The sequence below is a fragment of the Enhydra lutris genome, unplaced genomic scaffold (assembly GCF_002288905.1).
Source record: "Enhydra lutris kenyoni isolate GAN:26980312 unplaced genomic scaffold, ASM228890v2 scaffoldscaffold13, whole genome shotgun sequence".
Taxonomy (NCBI): domain Eukaryota; kingdom Metazoa; phylum Chordata; class Mammalia; order Carnivora; family Mustelidae; genus Enhydra; species Enhydra lutris.
This window is the reverse complement of record NW_019154097.1, coordinates 40,711,728-40,731,190: the sequence shown is the minus strand read 5'-3', so window position 1 is coordinate 40,731,190 and position 19,463 is coordinate 40,711,728. Positions and strand designations below refer to the sequence as shown.

At 40.4% G+C, this 19,463-nt stretch overlaps 1 protein-coding gene across 2 annotated transcripts in view; it reads left to right on the top strand.

The window, feature by feature from the left end:
* Positions 1-19,463, top strand: part of LOC111146302 (phosphoserine phosphatase) — a 38,806-nt gene that overhangs the window by 799 nt on the left and 18,544 nt on the right. The window contains exon 1 of one of the 2 annotated variants that reach the window (XM_022501793.1): positions 9,823-9,840. The exons of the other annotated variant lie outside the window; for it this stretch is intronic. The gene's annotated coding sequence lies outside the window, so the exon portion shown is untranslated. Of the gene's footprint in view, positions 1-9,822; positions 9,841-19,463 lie in introns of those variants that run through there. 2 annotated transcript variants of the gene reach the window in all.

The following is a 19,463-nucleotide window of genomic DNA, read 5'->3' as shown; positions in this document are numbered from 1 at the left end:
TAGATATCCTCAGGATGGGGACTGGTCACTAGAAAGACTAAACACAGTGATTACAGGGTGGGGATTCTCAGTCCCATGCCCCTTTCCTCTGGGGGAGGCATGTGGGTACCAGATAGTTTATAAAAATGGTTGAATAACCAGGGTGGGTAAACACATTGATATCCTGGTAGGGTGGTGTACCTAGAGGGCTTGGAAGCTCTGTGCTTCTTCCCCAGTACCTGGTCTTGTGCATTTCTTCCATTTGGTTTCTTTCTGAGTTGTATCCTTTATAATAAACCATAAACCTAAGTGAAGGGATTTCCCAAGTTCTGAGTCAGTCTCAAAAATTTTCAAACCTGGGGCGCCTGGGTGGCTCAGTGGCTTAATGCCTCTGCCTTCGGCTCAGGTCATGATCCCGGGGTCCTGGGATCGAGCCCCGCATCGGGCTCTCTGCTCAGCAGGGAGCCTGTTTCCCTTCCTCTCTATCTGCCTGCCTCTCTGCCTACTTGTGATCTCTGTCTGTCAAATAAATAAAAAAAAAATCTTAAAAAAAATTTTTTTTTCAAACCTGAGGAGGGAATTGTGGGAACCTCCAAATTTGCAGCCAAGTTAGACAGAAATGGAGGTAGCATGTAGACCTGGAGCTTGTAACTGGAGTCTGAAGTGGAGGCAATCTGGGACTGAGCCCTTCACTGCAGGGTCTGGGCTGATTCCAGGTAGAATTAGAATTGGATTGAATTTCTGGATACCCAGTTGGTGTTGGAGAATCAAGAACGTTGGAATCTGGGGCGCCTGGGTGGCTCAGTGGGTTAAAGCCTCTGCCTTCAGCTCAGGTCATGATCTCAGGGTCCTGGGATCGAGCCCCGCATTGGGCTCTCTGCTCAGCATGGAGACTGCTTCCTCCTCTCTCTCTGCCTGAATCTCTGCTTACTTGTGATTTCTGTCTGTCAAATAAATAAATAAAATCTTAAAAAAAAAAAAACGTTGGAATCTGAGGACTGAATTGGTTATCGGTATTTGGAAAGAGCTCACACAGAATCCAGTTTAATTTTTTTTCCAGAATAATTCATATTTTCCACCACTAATATGTAATGCAATTATTAGCATATGCTATGTTCTCAAACGAACCTGGATCCACCTTGGACTAAATTCATAGCTAAGTCTTTTTAAGTAGGAACACCATATTTTATTTACTATAGTTTCACAATATGTTTCAAAGTTTGGTAGAGCTGCATCCTCTTCAGTCTTTCTTCAGAAATTTTCTGGCTATTTTGCATGTTTGTTTTTCCTAAATGAAGTATAGAATTATATTGTTTTGAAAAATCTGTTCTTTTGGCCTACGCTTTCAGAAATAAGCATGTAATACTTTTTAAATAAAACACATGTTTTGTAAGTGTGATATTCAAATCAAAGCAGTGGACATACAGATAGCAAAAGGCCAGGGGCTACAGGCATTCTTGACATAAAGTTGACAGAATTTTGAAACATGTACTATGTGGTCACCATTTCTAGTCTAGGAGTCTGAAGAGGTCAAAGAAATCCCAGAAGTGGGGCAGGTTTAGAATGGGTAGGTGGAGTAATAGTATGGATTTGGGGTAATATTTTTTCTGTTATTGGCCATTCATTCTTTGAGTGTACTTTGTAGCAGAGTAGTGTGCTTGGGTAAACATACGCACATGAAAAGTGGAGGCTCTTTCCTGTAGAGCCTTCCTAGTCTATTAGACAAACATACAATAGGACACACAATATACACAATGTACTCAACAGCTATAATGGTATATTCTGAGTGCTATGCTACTACGGAAGACTTCCCAAAGCTAATCTATTTTTAAAATATTTATTTATTTGACACAGAGAGAGAGATCACAAGTAGGCAGAGAGGCAGGCAGAGAGAGAGGGGGAAGCAGGCTCCCCACCGAGCAGAGAGCCTGATGCAGGGCTCTATCCCAGGACCCCGAGATCATGACCTGAGCCGAAGGCAGAGGCTTTAACCCACTGAGCCACCCAGGTGCCCCACAAATCTTTTTTTAAAAAAAACTATTAAAAATATATTTACTTATTAGAAAGATAATATATGATAATAGAAAAATCAAAAACAAAAATTTAAATAAATTCATAAACTTCCCTAAGAGATAACCATTTGTGATTGTTAATTTTATGTGTCAACTTGGTTGGGCCATGTTGGTTCCCAGATATTTGGTCAAATGTTATTCTGAATGTGTTTTTTTGGATGATATTAAAAATTGGTGGACTTACGGGGCGCCTGGGTAGCTCAGTGGGTTAAAGCCTCTGCCTTTGGCTCAGGTCATGATCCCGGGGTCCTGGGATCGAGCCCCGCATCAGGCTCTCTGCTCAGCAGGGAGCCTGCTTCCCTTCCTCTCTCTGCCTGCCTCTGCCTACCTGTGATCTCTGTCTGTCAAATAAATAAATAAATAAATAAAATCTTTAAAAAAAATTGGTGGACTTTGAGTAAAGTAGGTTATTCTACATAATATGAGTGGGCCTCATTCAATCAGTTGAAGGCCTTAATAGAATAAAGACTGACCTCCCTATAGCAAGAAGGAATTGTGCCAGCAGACTGCCTTTGGATGCAAACTGCAACTCTTCCCCTGGGTCTCCAGTCTGCCAGCCTGTGCTGCAGGTTTTGGATTCACGAAGCCTCCACAATCACATGAGCCAATTCCTTAAATTTCTCTTTTTTAATCTCAACAGTAGATAATGCCCTCGCTATGGATGGATATATAGATGTGTATACACATCCTGTTCTGTTTGGAGAATCCTGACTAATACAGATGTTGATACTAAGAGTGGTTCTAAGGGAGCAGAATCTTAAGGGTGAATTCTCTGAGTAGGTTCTGGGGTTTCTAGAATTGGCTCTCTGATCTGATCAGATTTTAAAGACGCTAAGGATTGTGTTTCCAGTAGTAAACAGTAAAAGTGATGATAAAATCTGTGACATGATATGAAAATAGGAATATGTGAAATACCACTATTGGATATTCTTAAACACAAGAGGCAAGGATCTGGATTACTGTGTGTGATACCTTCAAACATTTTTGTCAAACTAACGAGTATAATGAAATTGCTGTTGCTTCTAATGTCACTGAACAAAGTGGGGGAAAAATGGACGAGATCAAGTGTTCAGAGTCCCAGCCCAAGAACTGTATAACTGATTGAAAGCTTCTATGTCTATGCTGAAAGATACTCCTGTAGCTGCAGAGCTGAGATTGCTGAACACCAAACCCAGAATCTCATCATGTTAGTAGCCAAATTATAATGTGAATTGAAAAGTGGAGGCATTGGTGAGGAAGGAATGGGATTCTGATATTTGGAATGGGGTGTACGAGAATGCCCTGATGAAGTTTGGGACACTGGGCCTGTAAATTCAATTGTACTTTTTTTGCTGGTAGAAGCAACCTGTCTACCCCTCTCTGTGGAGATATATCCTGCATTGCACTAGGAAACTAATGGTCTGCCCCAAGACAGTTGCCTTGGAAGACACTGCTGATTCTCTTCAGAACCCACTCCCAACACCCCTCTTTGCATCTAGAACTATAACTAGACTAATATCCCAGTAGGTCCTGGAACCACAAGTAATAATATAAAGAAGTGGCCCAAATATTGATGGTCCTAACTCCTGCTGTCCTACCTTCTCTGTCCCAGCCTGCACCTGTGGCTTTATAGGAAGTTCCCTCTGATCAGGTGACAGAGGAAGAGAAAACTTGGTCCTGGTTTACAAATGGTTCTGCAGGATATGCAGGCACCACCCAAAAGTGGGCAGCTGTGTGTATCCATGAAGGCAGTGATAGAGGGAGATCCTCTCAATGGGCAGAACTTCAAGCAGTGCATCTGGTTACTCGTTTTGCTTGGAAGGAGAAATGGCCTGATGAGTGATTATATACCAATTCATGGGCTGTGGCCAGTGGTTTGGCTGGGTGGTCAGGGACTTGGAAGGAACATGATTAGAAGGTTGCTGACAAGGAAGTCTGCAAAAGAGATACATTGATTTCTCTGAATGGGTGAAAAACATGAATATATTTGTGTCCTGTATAAATGCTCAGCAAAGGGTGACCACAGCAGAGGACGATTTTAATAAGTGGATAACAATTGGCCCCTTCAAGCCACCGCTGTCTTTGCCCAGTGAGTGACCAGGGTGGCAGGTTGGAGGTTATGATGGGGTCAACAACATGGACTTCATTCACCAAGGCTGATCTGGCTATAGCCATTGCCAAGTGCTCAGTCTGCAGAAACCAACACTGCATCTCTGATATGACTATTCATTGGAGTGATGAGCCAGCTACCTGATGGCAGGTTGATTACACTGGACGACTTCTGTCATGGAAGAGGCAATGATTTGTTTTTATTGGAATTGACACTCTGAATATGGATTTGCCTTCCTTGCACATAATGCTTCTGCCCAAACTAACATCTGTGGACTCACTGAACGCCTTATCCACCATCATGGTATTCCACACAGCATTGCTTCTGGTGAAGGAACTCAACTTTATAGCAGGTGAAGCTTGGCAGTAGGCCCATGGTAATGGAATTCACTGGTCTTACAATGTTCCCCACCATACTAAGTAGCTGATTTGACAGAATGGAGGAATGGCGTTTCAGATTCAGTTACAGTGCCAGCCAGGTGGCAGTATCTAGTGGGGCCGAGGGAAAGGTTCTCCAGGAAGCTTATATACTCTGAATCAATGTCCAATATAGGGTGCTGTTTTTCTCATAGCAGGCATTCATCAGTCTAGGAATCAAGGGATGGAAATAGAAATGGCATCCCTAGTAACCCAGTAAAATTTTTGCTACCCATCCCTAAAAACTTGCGCTCTACTAGGCTACTGGTCTTAGTTCTAAAGGGAGAAATGCTTCTAATAGGAGACATAGTAATAATTCCAATGAATTGGAAATTAAGACTGTCACTTGACCACTTTGGATTCTTCATGCCCTTGAATCAACAAATTTGTCTTTTAACTTTATGAAGTTTGCTTCTGTTTTTGTTATGTGAAAACATTTTATTTATTTTTAAAAAAGATTTATTTATTTATTTTTTTGGCAGACAGAGATCACAAGTAGGCAGAGAGGTGGGGAGGGGTGCGGGGGCAGGGAGGCAGGCTTCCCGATGAACAGAGAGCTCGATGCGGGGCTCGATCCCAGGACCCTGGGATCACGACCTGAGCTGAAGGCAGAGGCTTTAACCCACTGAGTCACCCAGATGCCCCAAAACATTTTTATTTATATGTGGTCAAATTTACTAAGGTTTTTGTAAGTTTGAGTACTCATTAAAAGTAACGCCTTTACTGCAAGAGTAAATTTATTTCTCCCTATATCACTTGTAATTTTTGCTTTATGAGTATGATATTATACAACATAATTCCTGATACTTATACCTTTTCATTGTGAATTAAAACTGTAAGCAGTATTTCTCATTTAAAGATTTTTGGCCTCTACCTCATTGTCAGTTAAAATTGTTACTCCTGCTTTCCTTTATTTGCCCTTGACTAGCAGATCTTTAGTCATCCTATTTCAATCTTCTGAATCACTTTTAGGTGAGCCTCAATAATGCAGCATACAGTTTGGTTTCACTTTTAGATGCAATCTGAAAATTCTTTTTTAAAGATTGATTGATTTATTGATTTATAAATACCAGGGGTAAATATGCAGTAGTGCTATTGCTTGGTTGTAGGGTAGCTCTATTTTTAACTTCTTGAGGAAACTCCACACTGTTTTCCAGAATGGTTGTACCAGTTTGCATTCCCACCAACAGCGTAAGAGGGTTTCCCTTTCTCCACGTCCTCACCGGCGTCCATTGTTTCCTGGGTTATTAATTTTAGCCAGACTCCTGTGAGGTGGTATCTCATTGTGGTTTTGATTTGTAGTTCCTTGATGCTGAGTGATGTTGAGCATTTTTTCATGTGTCTGGTGGCCATTTGGATGTCTTCTTTGGAGAAATGTCTATCATGTCTTCTGCCCATTTCTTAGCTGAATTTTTTGTTTTTGGGGTATTGAGTTTGATGAGTTCTTTATAGTTTTAAATATTAGCTGTTTATCTGATATGTTATTTGTGAACATATTTTCCCATTCTATAGATTGTCCTTTAGTTTTGTTCATTGTTTCCCTTGATGTGCAAAAGCTTTTTATCTTGATGAAGTCCCAATAGTTCATTTTTCCTTTTGATTCTCTTGCCTCTGGAGAGATGTCTAGCAAGAGGTTGCTGCCGCTGATGTCAAAAGGTTGTTGCCTGTGTTCTCCTCTAGGATTCTGATGGATTCCTGTCTCATGTTTATGTCTTTCATCCATTTTGAATTTATTTTTGTGTGTGGTGTAAGAAAGTGGTCCAGTTTCATTCTTCTGCACATGAGTGTCCAATTTTCCCAGCACCATTTGTTGAAGAGACTGTCTTTTTTCCACTGAATATTCTTTCCTGTTTTGTCAAAGATTAGTACCCATAGAGTTGAGCATCCATTTCTGGGTTCTCTCTTCTGTTTCATTGATCTCTGTGTCAAAAACAGGGCCCAGGGGCGCCTGGGTGGCTCAGTGGGTTAAAGCCTCTGCCTTTGGCTCATGTCATGATCCCAGGGTCCTGGGATTGAGCCCCACATTGGGCTCTCTCTGCTCAGCAGGGAGTCTGTTTCCTTCTCTCTCTGCCTGCCTCTCTGCCTACTTGTGATCTCTCTCTTTCTCTCTCTCTGTCAAATAAATAAATAAAATCTTTAAAAAAAAAAAAAAACATGGCCCATACCACACTATCTTGATTATAGCTTTGTAATACAGCTTAAAGTCTGGAAATGTGATGCCTCCAGTTTTGTTTTTCTTTTTCAACATTACTTTGGGTACAAATTTGGCTATGTAAATTTTAGAATTGTTTGTTCTAGCTCTGTGAAAAATGCTGGTGGTATTTTGATAGGGATTGCATTGAACGTGTAGATTGCTTTGGGTAGCAAAGACATTTTTAATGTTTGTTCTTCCAACCCATGCACATGAGATGTTTTTCTATTTCTTTCTGTCTTCCTCAGATTCTTTCAGAAATGTTCTGTGTTTTTCAGAATACAGATCCTTTACATCTTTGGTTAGGTTTATTCCTAGATGTCTTATGGTTTCTGGTGCAATTGTAAATGGGATTGATTCCTTGATTTCTCTTTCTATTACTCCATTATTAGTGTATAGAAATGCAACAGACTTTTGAGCATTTGATTTTATATCCTGCAACTTTGCTGAATTCCTGTATCAGTTCTAGCACTTTTTTGGTGGAGTCTTTTGGGACTGGGTGAAGTCTACATTTCATGTCATCTGTGAAGAGTGGAAGTTTGACTTCTTCTTTGCCAGTTTGGATGCCTTTTATTGCTTTTTGTTGAGTAGACATCCTTATCATGCTCCTGACCTTAGGGGAAATGCTCTCAGTTTTTCCCCATTAAGGATGATATTTGCTATGGGTCTTTCATATATGGCTTTTCTGATGTTGAGGTATGTTCCCTCTATCCCTACATTGTGGAGAGTTTTTATCAAGAAAGGATGCTGTACTTTGTCAAATGACTTTTCTGCATCTATTGAGAAGATCGTATGGTTCTTATCCTTTCTCTTTTATTAATGTGGTGTATCACATTTATTGATTTGTGGATGTTGAACCACCCCTGCTGCCCAGGAATAAGTCCCACTTGGTCATGTGAATAATTCTTTTAATGTACTGTTGGATCCTATTAGTTAGTACCTTGTTGAGAATTTTTACATCCATGCAAAATTGGGGATATTGGTCTGCAATTTCCCCTTTATGGTGGGATCTTTGTCTAGTTTGGGGATTAAGGCTTCATAGAGTGAGTTTGGAAGTTTTCTGTACATTTCTATTTTTGGGAACAGTTTCAGAAGAATAGGTATTAATTCTTCATCAGATGTTTGGTAGAAAACCGCTGGGAAGCCATCCAGCCCTGGATGCGTGTTTTCTGGGAGATTTTTGATTACTGGTTCAATTTCTTTGCTGGTTATGGGTCTGTTCACATTTTCTGTTTCTTCCTTTTTCAGTTTTGGTAGCTTATATGTTTCTAGGAATGCATCCATTCCCCCCAGATTGCCTGATTTGTTGGCATATAATTGCTCATGATATTCTGTTAGAACTGTTTGTATTTCTTCAATGTTGTTTATAATCTCTCCTCTTTCATTCATGATTTTTAATTTTTTAATATTTTTAAATTTTATTTAATTTATTCTATTTTAAAAATTTATTTATTTATTTATTTATTTATTTTTTAAATTTATTCTCTTCTTGATAAGTCTGGCTACAGGTTTATCAGTCTTTCTAATTCTTTTATTAAACAACCAGCTCCTAATTTTGTTGATCTGTTGTACTGTTTTTTTATTTCTACCTCATTGATTTCTGTTCCAATCTTTATTATTTCTTTTCTCCTGCTGGGTTCAGGCTTTATTTGCTGTCCCTCCCCACCCCACCCCCCACTCCTTCAGGTGTAATGTTATATTGTGTGTTTGAGATTTTTCTTGCTTCTTGAGAAAGGCTTGTATTGCTATATACTTCCCTCTTAGGACTGCCTTTGCTGCATCCCAAATGGTTTAAACTGTCATGTTTTCATTTTCATTTGTTTCCATGTATTTTTTTAAAACTCTTTAATTTCCTTCTACCCATTCATTCTTTTTTTTTTAAGATTTTATTTATTTACTTGAGAGAGTGAGAGAGACAGAGAGAGACAGAGCATGAGAAGGGGAGGGTCAGAGGGAGAAGCAGACTCCCCGCTGAGCAGGGAGCCTGATGTGGGGCTCGATCCCAGGACCCCTGGTTCATGACCCGAGCCAAAGGCATATGCTTAACCAACTGAGCCACCCAGGCACCCCCCATTTATTCTTTAGTAAGATATTCTTTAACCTCCATGTATTGTGGTCCTTCCAAATTTCTTGTGGTTGACTTCAAGTTTCATAGCATTGTGGTCTGAAAATATGCATGGTATGAACTTAACCTTTTTGTTCTGGTTGAGTCCTGATTTGTGACCTAGTATGTGATCTGTTCTGGAGAATGTTCCATGTGTACTTGGGAAGAAAGTATATTTTGCTGCTTTAGGATGAAATGCTCTTAATATATCTGTTCAGTGCATCTTGGTCCAGTGTGTAACTCAAAGCTCTCGTTTCAGGGCACCTGGGTAGTTCAGTTGGTTAAATATCTGCCTTTGGCTTAGGTCATGATCCCAGGGTTCTGGAATCAAGTCCCACATTGGCTTCCTGCTCAGTGGGTTATCTCCTTCTCCCTATGCCCCTTCCCCTTCTCATGCCTTCTTTAGCTCTCTCTTGTGTGTTCTCTGTCTCTCTCAAATAAATAAAATCTTTAAAAAATTTTTTAAAAATGGAAAAAAGGGGCACCTGGGTGGCTCAGTGGATTAAAGCCTCTGCCTTCAGCTCAGGTCATGATCCCAGGGTCCTAGGATCGAGCCCCACATTGGGATCTCTGCTCAGCAGGGAGCCTGCTTCCCTCTCTCTCTCTGCCTGCCTCTCTGCCTACTTGTGATCTCTGTCTGTCAAATAAATAAATAAAATCTTTAAAAAAAAGGAAGAAAAACCCACCAAAAAAACCCCCAAACCCTCATTTCCTTGTTGATTTTCTGCTTAGATGAATCCAGTGAATCCACATCCATTGCTGTGAGTGGGGTGTTAAATTCCCCCTACTACTATTGTATTATCATCAATGAGTTTCTTTAAATTTGTTATTTTTTTTAAGCTCTTTTTAAAAAAGAGTTCATTTATTTGACAGAGAGAGAGCGCAGCAGAGGGAGAGGGAGAAGCAGACTCACCACTGAGCAGGAAACCTAATGCAGGACCTGAGTCGAAGGCAGAAGCTTAACTGACTGTGCCATGCAGGCACCTTCTGTAAGTTCATTACTAATTGATTTATATATTTGGCTACTCCCAAGTTAGGGGCATATATATTTGCAATTGTTAGATCTTGTTGGATAAAGCCCTTTATTATGATATGATGTCCTTCTTCCTCTCTTATTACAGTCTTGGTTTAAAATCTAGTTTGTTTGATATAAGGATTGCCACCCCAGCTTTCTTTTGATGTCCATTAGCATGATAGATGGTTCTCTACCTCCTCACTTTCAGTCTGGAGGTGTCTTTGGGTCTAAAACGTGTTTCTTGTAAGCAACATATTGATGTGTCTTGTTCTTTTGTTTGTTTTGTTTTTTCTTTCTGATACCTAGTGTCTTTTGATTGGAGCATTTAGCCCATTTACATGCAGAATAATTATTGAAAGATATTAACTTAGTGCTATTGTATTACTTGTAAAGTTGCTGTTTCTGTAGATTGTCTGTTCCATTCCAGTCTTTGTTATTTTTGGTCTCTCTTTCTCTCAATATGTCCCCTTTAATATTTCTTGCAGGGCTGATTTAGTGTTCATGGATTCCTTTAGTTTTTGTTTGTCTTGGAAACTCTCTTTCTATTCTGAATGACAGCTTTGCTGGATAAAGTATTCTTGGCTGCATATTTTTCCCATTTAGCACATTGAATATATTGGGCCAGTCCCTTCTGGCCTGCCAGGTCTCTGTGGACAGGCCTGCTGCCAGCCTTACATGTCTACCTTTGTAGGTTAAGTATGTCTTGTCCCAGACTGCTTTCAGGATTTTCACTATATTTTTGTAATTTGCAATTTTTACTATAATATGTTGAGGTTTTGACCTATTTTTGTTGTTTTTGAAGGGAGTTCTCTGTGCTTCTTGCCTTGAATGCCTGTTTCCTTCCTCAGATTAGGGAAGTTCTCAGCTATAATTTGTTCAAGTGAAACTTCAGCCCCTTAGCCCCCACTCTTTTTCTGGGACTCCTGTATTATGGATATTATTTTGCTTTACGGAATCACTAACTTCCCTAGGTCTACCTTCATAATGTAATAGTTTTCTTTCCCTTTTCTTTTCAGCTTCATTATTTTCTGTAGTTTTATCCTGTAGATCACTGGTTCACTCATCTGCTTCTTTCGTCTTCATTTGTGTGGTCTCCAGTTGGGACTTCATCTCAGTTATAGCATTTTTACTTTTGGCCTCACTAGATTTTAGTTCTTATTTCTCTACACTAAGGGATTCTCTAGTGACTTCTATGCTTTTTTCAAGCCTGGCTGGTATCTTTATAATTGTTGTTTTAAATTCTAGTTTGGATATCTTACTTATAGCCATATTGATTAAATCCCTGGCTGTAGGGGGGCCTGGGTGGCTCAGTGGGTTGAACCTCTGCCTTGAGCTTGGGTTGTGATCTCGGAGTCCTGGGATCCAGCCCTGCATCGGGCTATCTGCTTGGTGGGGAGCCTGCTTCCCCCTCTTTCTGCCTGCCTACTTGTAATCTCTCTCTCTGTGAAATAAATTAAAAAAAAAAAAAATCCCTGGCTGTGAGTACTACCTCCTGTTCTTTCTTTTGTGGTGAATTTCTCTGCCTCATCATTTTGTCCAGAAAATAAAAGAAGAAAGAAAAAAAAAAAAAAACAACAGCATCATCAACAACAGAAACAAAACAAACAAACAAAAAAACTAGATCCTGGGTGTGTTTTGGTCTGCTTGTTAAAAGAAACTAGATCCCAGCCCCTGGGTGTCAGTGGGTTAAGCCTCTGCCTTCAGCTCAGGTCATGATCTCAGGATCCTGGGATCAAGCCCCACATCGGGATCTCTGCTCAGCAGGGAGGCTGCTTCCCCCTCTCTCTCTGCCTGCCTCTCTGCCTACTTGTGGTCTCTCTCTCTCTCTATGTCAAATAAATAAATAAAATCTTTAAAAAAATAAACTAGATCCAAAAATAAAGAAAGAACATATACATGTAAAAATTTCCCCTAGAGCTGAAGCTTTGCAGCCCTCTATGATCAGTGAACTTGGTGTGAATGAGTTGTTGTGCTGGTCTTTTGGGGGAGGGACCTGTTACATGGTGTCAGGTGAACTTGCCCTAGTGGAAACGGGCCTCCAGTGCACAGGGAGGCAAGGCTCTGTGTAAGCAGCTCTGGAGTCCACTAGGTTGTGCTGTTTGGCTCCCTGAGGGCTTTCAGTACTGATGGGTGGGATGAACGTCTTGTTGCCCAGCTCTCCAGCTCCAGAGCTAAAAAATGTGCATCCTGGACTCTCCAGTGAGCCCTTACAGGAGAGCAATCAATCACTCTTGTCTACCGGGTTTCTGTCAGAACTCAGTGTTCACCCTGCCTGTGTCTGAGCATATTTATCTCGGGCATGCACTGAGTTCCGAAACTCTAACTTTTAGGGACTCCTGCGGTTGTAGACCCAGGCTGTTCACCCAGGGAGGGTCTCGCCACCTTTCTGCCTTTTGCTGAACCAGATCCATGTAAGTGGTCACAGGACGGCTCAGCGGTTCGCAGTTTAGGACAACCCAGAGCAGAGAATTGGCACCTGGACTCACTGTTCTCAGCGGGCTTTCATGCTTCTGTGCCTGCGAACCATTTGGCACACAGGCACCACCATTTCTTGCGAACCTGGCGATCCTCAGACCGCACTGTCACAGCCTGGATTCCACCCAGCTTCGCCACCTGAGCACCTTGAAGCCAGGCACGTCCCCCACTCTAGCCGACTTCTAAAGGTTCTAATGTTGGCTCTGGTGTTTTTAATACTTTGGGGTAGTCTCCTTAGGCAGTCTCTCTCCCTGCCACCATATCCTTAGCTATAGCACACCGGATTCAAGTCTCTGTACTTCCTACCTTCAGATTAGTGGTGGCTTTTCTCCCAGGAGACTTGCAGAATTTGTTTTCTCAGACTTCCTACTGATTTTTGGGTGTTCCAAATGACTTGATAACTACCTAGCTGTATTCAAGGGATAAGACAAACTTAGGGTCCCCCTATTCCTCTGCCATCTTAACTCCTCTCCTGGAGAGATCTTTAGATCCACAAGAACTCTATGGATCTCCAGACTGCGTCTCTTACAACTCCCCCATGTCATTCCTCTGGGCTTGATTCAGAGACCATTATCTCTGGCCGGGGCAACTGCTCTTGGTTTCAAATGGTTTTAGAAGTGAGGACCACACTGTGGTTCATCTTGATGGGATGAGTGTCCTTCAGATGCTGGAAAGATCAGGGAGGCCTTGGCCTGGAGCTATGACACTAGGTTCAGGAGGGGGAGGAGCTAAAGGAGGATCTTGAGGACAAAGAGCTGATGCAAATTCAGCCACTGCCTCCCACCAAAGTCAGCAGGAAGCTGTTGATGGTTTCTTCAACGGTGTCTTTCCTTATTTTTAAATCCAGTAGCTGTTATGTATGTATCTTTAAATAGTTATTTTGTTCTCATGTTTGGTTATTTTCTTTGGGAAGTTCAGCTATGCTTTTGTTGCATCTCCCTTGCCCGTTTTCTGTCATTTTCTCTTTTATTCTCTTTCATTATTTTATATAGGTTCCTTAATTCTCTATCATTATATACTGTTTGCTTTGCTCAGTTCTATCCTTTGTATTGGTAAGTGAGTTTTTCATAGTATCTAATTTATTTGTGTCCTTTTTTAGTTTCATCTTTATTTTTTTATTTTCCCCCTTTGACTTTTCCCTTAGATTTTGTTTTGTCTTTTGTCTTCCTCTTCTCATGTCATCTCTTCCCTGAACTCCTGCCTTTGTATTTTTGTTTGGATGGAGTCAATTCCCTGTGTTTTTAATATCAAAACAGAATATATAATCAGTCTTAGTTTTCATCTTTTCTGTGACTTACAGTTTTCTGGTGTGTACTTTTAGCTATAGGTAAGATTTGCTGTCCTTTTCTACCACTCTTAAATAGTAATTTTGTATGAAAAGTTGTATTAGTTTGTATAACAAAAAATCACAGACTGGGTGACTTAAACAATACCAATTTGTTTTCTCACTCTTCTGCAAGCTAGAAGACCAAGATCAAGCTGTCAGCATGTTTGGCTTCTTCCAAGCCTTCTCTTTGGGTTTGCAGAAGCCTGCTTTCTCAGCGTGTCCTCACAGAATCTTTGTTCTGTGTGCACTCACATTTCTGGTGTCTCTCCATGCATCCAGCTTTCCTCTTTGTTTTGAGATCCCAGTTGCACTGGATTAGGGTGTAGTCTAAGGACCTCATGTTGACCTAATCATCTCTTTGACAGCCTTATCTCCAACTGTTTTCACATTGTGAGGTATGAGAGGTTAGAACTTAAGCATAGGAATTTTGGAGGTACACAGTTTTAACTCATAACAAAGGTATTTGTCACTTTGTTCGTCTTTATTTTTAATCCATTTCTTTAAAAAATTTTGTTTATTTGAGAGAGAGAACATGGGGGGGGGTCAGAGGGAGAAGCAGACTAGCCCCTTGAACAGGGAGCCTGATATGGGACTCAATCCCAGGACTCCAGGATCATGACCCAAGCCAAAGGCAGTCGCTTAACCAACTGAGCTACCCAGGCACCCATTTTTAATCCATTTTTAAATGAATTGTGTTTTCTAGGACCCATGATTTTCAGGGATCTCCTGCGAAGGAAGGGCAAGAGGGCCCAAGGTAGTTTTCCAGGCTGAACAGTGCCAAAGTTTTTAGCTGCCATGGTCACACCGCCTCATTCAGTGTGGCTTTTCTTAGTTTTTGTGTAGCCTCTCTTCCTTTGCTTCCTTGTCCTAAACTGGCCCGTACCTGCTGTCATACCTGTGCTCTCTGGCTTTGTCACTGGTCATTGAACCCAGGAAACATAGTGCCTGCATTTGAGGTGAGCTGTTTATCTGCTTTCTGAGATTTATCATGTTTGGTTTCCAAGACATTCTTTTGGATACTCTGTACCTTCTCTGTCTACTGGGTTCCTTGTAGCCTCAGTGCAATCTCACTTCTCATCGCTGTGTGCGCTCTGGTTGTTTTGAACAACAGGTATTTTCATTTTCATGTGAACTTCTCATCCTCAGGGAATCTGCTTTCTGGTGTTTTCTGGGATCTGCTGCTGCTCCTTCCCTTATGACCTCCCAAGTGCCACTCCCCATGCATTGCTGCCCAATCTCTGCTGCTGTAGGTGGCCCTTATTCAGGCCTTGGAGTCTCTAGTGGCTTTTCTTCTAGTATTGTGGAATACAGGATATTCAGGTCCCCCTCAACCAACTCTCCATTGTTTTGTAGAATTTCTAGGAGGAGAGGGAAGATTCAGTCATGAATGGCTGCACTTTTTATATTGTAATCCTATCGCTTTATAATATAAGTGTTCCTATTTTTCTCCACTATAAGGATAGCTTTATGTTTTCCCTAATGACAAATGTAATACTTAATGCGTAACCATGTAGGAGATTCAAGTAACACAAAAGAGTACAAGGAAGAGTGAAAATCATCGAGAGGCAGCCATTCAGCATTTTGGTAAACATTTCAAATATCTTCCAGTTACATATAGATTTATATGAATAAGTTCATACTGTATATATTGTTTTATATTCTGCATTTTTACTCAGTAATTTGTCCAAAAGCTCTTTGTCAATAAATATAGATTTACCATCCTTTTAAATGGCTATGCTGTATTCTATTGTATAATATATATATACAATACATACATATATATACCACATGGTATATACATAACGTAAATTGTTTAACTTATCTAATGAACACCCTGAAAGAGAAATATTTCTGCATTGATTGAGCTCTTTGGGATTGGTAACTAGAAGTTAAAAAATTGCATGCATTTGTATTCACACTGCCGATAAGGGCCCATTTTCCTGCATCCTTATCAACCTTTTTCATCTTTGTGTATGTGCGAAAAAATTTGTAACTCATTATTTTTCTTTGAATTTCTTTACTAGTTTAATTAGTTTTTTTTGTTTGTTTATTGGCCTTTAGTGAATTGCATATTCATGTTCTTTGCCCATTTTTCTACTGGAATTAGTTGTGTGTTTTTTTTTTTTAAGATTTTATTTACTTATTTGACAGAGATCACAAGCAGGCAGAGAGGCAGAGAGAGAGGGGGAAGCAGGCTCCCCACTGAGCAGAGAGCCCTATGTGGGGCTCGATCCCAGGACCCTGAGATCACGACCCAAGCCGAAGGCAGAGGCTTAACCCACTGAGCCACCCAGGCGCCTCTGGAATTAGTTTTTTATTACTTATTTGTAGGTCTTTGTAATCTGTGCTGTTCCTTGGCCTGCCTTTGTCATATCTGTTCCTTGCTCTTCCTCTGCTCTGTTCTGTCTGACACCTACAGAAAATACATTTCCCCTTAGGTTCCCGTGTCAGCTGGCTTCTAGCTAGATTTGGCCAAGAGAAACCCTGACGAGAGGAAATGAGAAACCACGGTGTTTCTCCCCCTTGTTTCAGGTGGCAATGTGTGTATTTCCTCTATGGCTCCTGCTTCGATTGGACAGCCCACTGAGCAACCCAGATACCCTTGTGTTCTAAGAGCATCTTGTGTTCTAATGGAGCACCTCTGGGTGGGGTTCTGGATGAAACCTAGTCACCAGAAAGACCAGTCCATAATTAGAAGCTTGGAGATTTCAGTCCTGCCCCCATTCTCTTGAGAAGAGAGAAGGGCTGAAAATGGAGTTACTGATCTATCATGCCTCTGAAGACTCCATAAGACCCAAAAGTGTATGGGGTTCAAAGAGCTGCCAGGTTGTATGATACCCTGAGGTGCTACACCCGAGCTTCATGGGGACTGAAGCTCCTGCACTTGAGACTCTCCCAGACTTCACCCTATGTGTATCTCTACGTTTGGTTGTCCGTCTCTATGCTGTAGTAAGCTGGTAAATGTGTTTCTGAGTTCTGAAAAAGTACATGATCCAGCAAATCAATCAGACCTAAGGAGGGGGTCGCTGGAACCTCTAATCTAGAGCTAGTCAGTCAGAAACACAGATGATAACTGGTATCTGAAATGTGTGTGCGGATGGGGGCAATCTTGTGGGACTGAGCCCTTAACTTGTGGGATATTATGTTTGAGAAGATAGTGTCAGAATTGAGTTAAATTATAGGATAATAGGATACACAGCTGGTGAAACTTCCACATTTCATGACCAGAAGTCAAGTGTTTTGTGTAAGTAGTAAAAGACAACATAGGAGGAAAGAATTGGGTTTTGCTTCCTACGTGGGGAGGAAAAAAACCTGAGGTTTTCTCTTTTTAATTACATACCCATAATATATTTATTTTATAGCTGGAAATTTGTACCTTTTGGCCACCTTCATGGAGTTCATGCTCCCTACTCCTAAAGCATTTAGTTTTAATTGATTCATAAACCATTATAAAACTAATAAATTTTTTAAACTAATCTCAACCAATATGAAACCAAATAAATTAGAAAGGTAAATTCTTCATTCCTTTTACTCCCCAGGATTAATTGCTCACCAGAATTACTGTTTACATGCACAGAGTTTTCTTCTTTCAGAAATGGGAATCGACCAATATATATTATTCTGCAGTCTGCCTCATTCACAGGACATATCATGGACATATGTGCACTGTGTGATTTATTTTGAAAGTCAGTGTTTACATTAAGTTGTATTTTTCTTTAACTACATTCTTTTAAAACATGATATTTCAATGTATTGGTACTTAATGTATTGATATACAAATATCACATGTATCATAAAATATTTTATATATATGCACACAGATATAAAAGTATATATACTCACTGCCATTAAAGAAATCTATAATTTCTTCCCAGTCTCATTTTCTTTCCTGTTTCCAGAAATAACTACCACCCTGGATTTTATGTTGTAAGTTCTTTATGATATTAAATGATACTCTCTTTTTTAAGTGTCTGGTCAATGACTATTTATATGTGTACAGTATCATGAGCATTCTTATATGTGACTCCTGCTACTCATGTGCAAGAATTTCATCTGAGCATTCCAGAGGTGGAATTGCTGGGTCATAGAAAATGTCCATGTTCAGTGTTACTGAACGATATCATGTTGTTTTCTGGAGTGATTGTTCCAACTTACTTTATTTTATTTTATCTTTATTTTTATTTTTTGTAAAGATTTTATTTATTTATTTGACAGACAGAGATCACAAGTAGGCAGAGAGGCAGGCAGAGAGAGAGGAAGAAGCAGGCTCCCTGCTGAGCAGAGAGCCCGATGCGGGGCTGGATCCCAGGACCCTGGGATCATGACCTGAGCCGAAAGCAGAGGCTTTAACCCACTGAGCCACCCAGGTGTCCCCCAACTTACTTTATTTTAGAAGGCTATTTTATTAGCACTAAATTATTTTTAAAAAGTACATGATTCTAGGGTGCCTGGGTGGCTCAGTTGGTTAGGCCACTGCCTTCTGCTCAGGTCACGATCCTGGAGTCCTGGCATCAAGTCCCGCATTGGGCTCCCTGCTTGATGGGGAGTCTGCCTCTCCCTCTGACCCTCCCCCATCTCATGCTCTCTTTTTCTCTCTCTCAAATAAATAAATGAAATCTTAAAAAAAAAAAAGTACATGACCCTAACACAGTTAATCATCAGTGAATATGTTAGCTTGTAAAAATGTGACATATAGGAAACCTTTCAGGAATACTACTAGTATTACCTGTATTACTTTTTACTAACCAATTATGATTAAAGCTGTGCAAATAATAGTGCATTGCATTTGGCTTACATGTGTTATTTAACATTGTTCCTGAAGAACAACAATGAAGCATATTATAATCTCCTTGTATAGTTATGACTTGTTAGGCAAGATTACTTTGTGATTCTTTCATGTATCTGTGACCACCCATTAGCTTCCTCTGGACATTTTTTTTTTTTTCCAGTGTGGTTTGTGTTGTAGAGCACTGCTACCTCATGACCCAAGTGTTAGTACAGATGTAACTATGAGGTAGGTACAGAGACCATGAGTAGCTGACAGATTTTATTCAGTGCAAATATTTTATTTGAAATCTGTTTCATATTAAGCATCTATGAAATATGAATAATAGTAGGAACTAATTATACTTTTCCACATTATTATACTTGCGTTTCTTTCCCCCTAGAAATACTCAATTACCGTCTATGCTTATATACAAATATTTGTTGTTTAACATCTTTTATTATACTGATGTCTACTACAAAATATAAACAGGTTCTTAATTAGATTGTTATTTTAGGCCCCCTTATTTTACCCTCCCCCATTAGTGGTATCATTTTTTACCTCATATTTCAGAACATCAAAATTCCACCTCTCCATTCTTCAGATCAGAACCTTCTTTGACACATCTGGGAGAAATTAAACCAGATGTGCCCCAAACCTGCAACCATTTTCTTGCTGAACTTCAAGGGCACGCCTGGCTACAGAGCAGCAGCACTCTTGTTTCCGGATAGAACTGTCTTTTGAGAGGTTCTGTAGCAAAGGGCAGGGATGTGGTGACCGAGTGTCCTGCTCCAGCAATTGCGTCCCCTCTCCCTGAGTGACCACTTGTAGGGAACCTGAACTGTTAGCGCCTGAGGTTTAGGGCGGCACCTAACTGTCCTGCTCCAGCCAGCTGACCCAAAGGTAAATGTGTGGAGGTGCTCACCCCTTATTTATTATAGTCAAAAGTAGCTCGGCAAGTGACACCTAGAAGAAAATAAGATGACAAGAAAAAAGATAAGAAAAAGAATCAGACTCATTTTGTCACTCA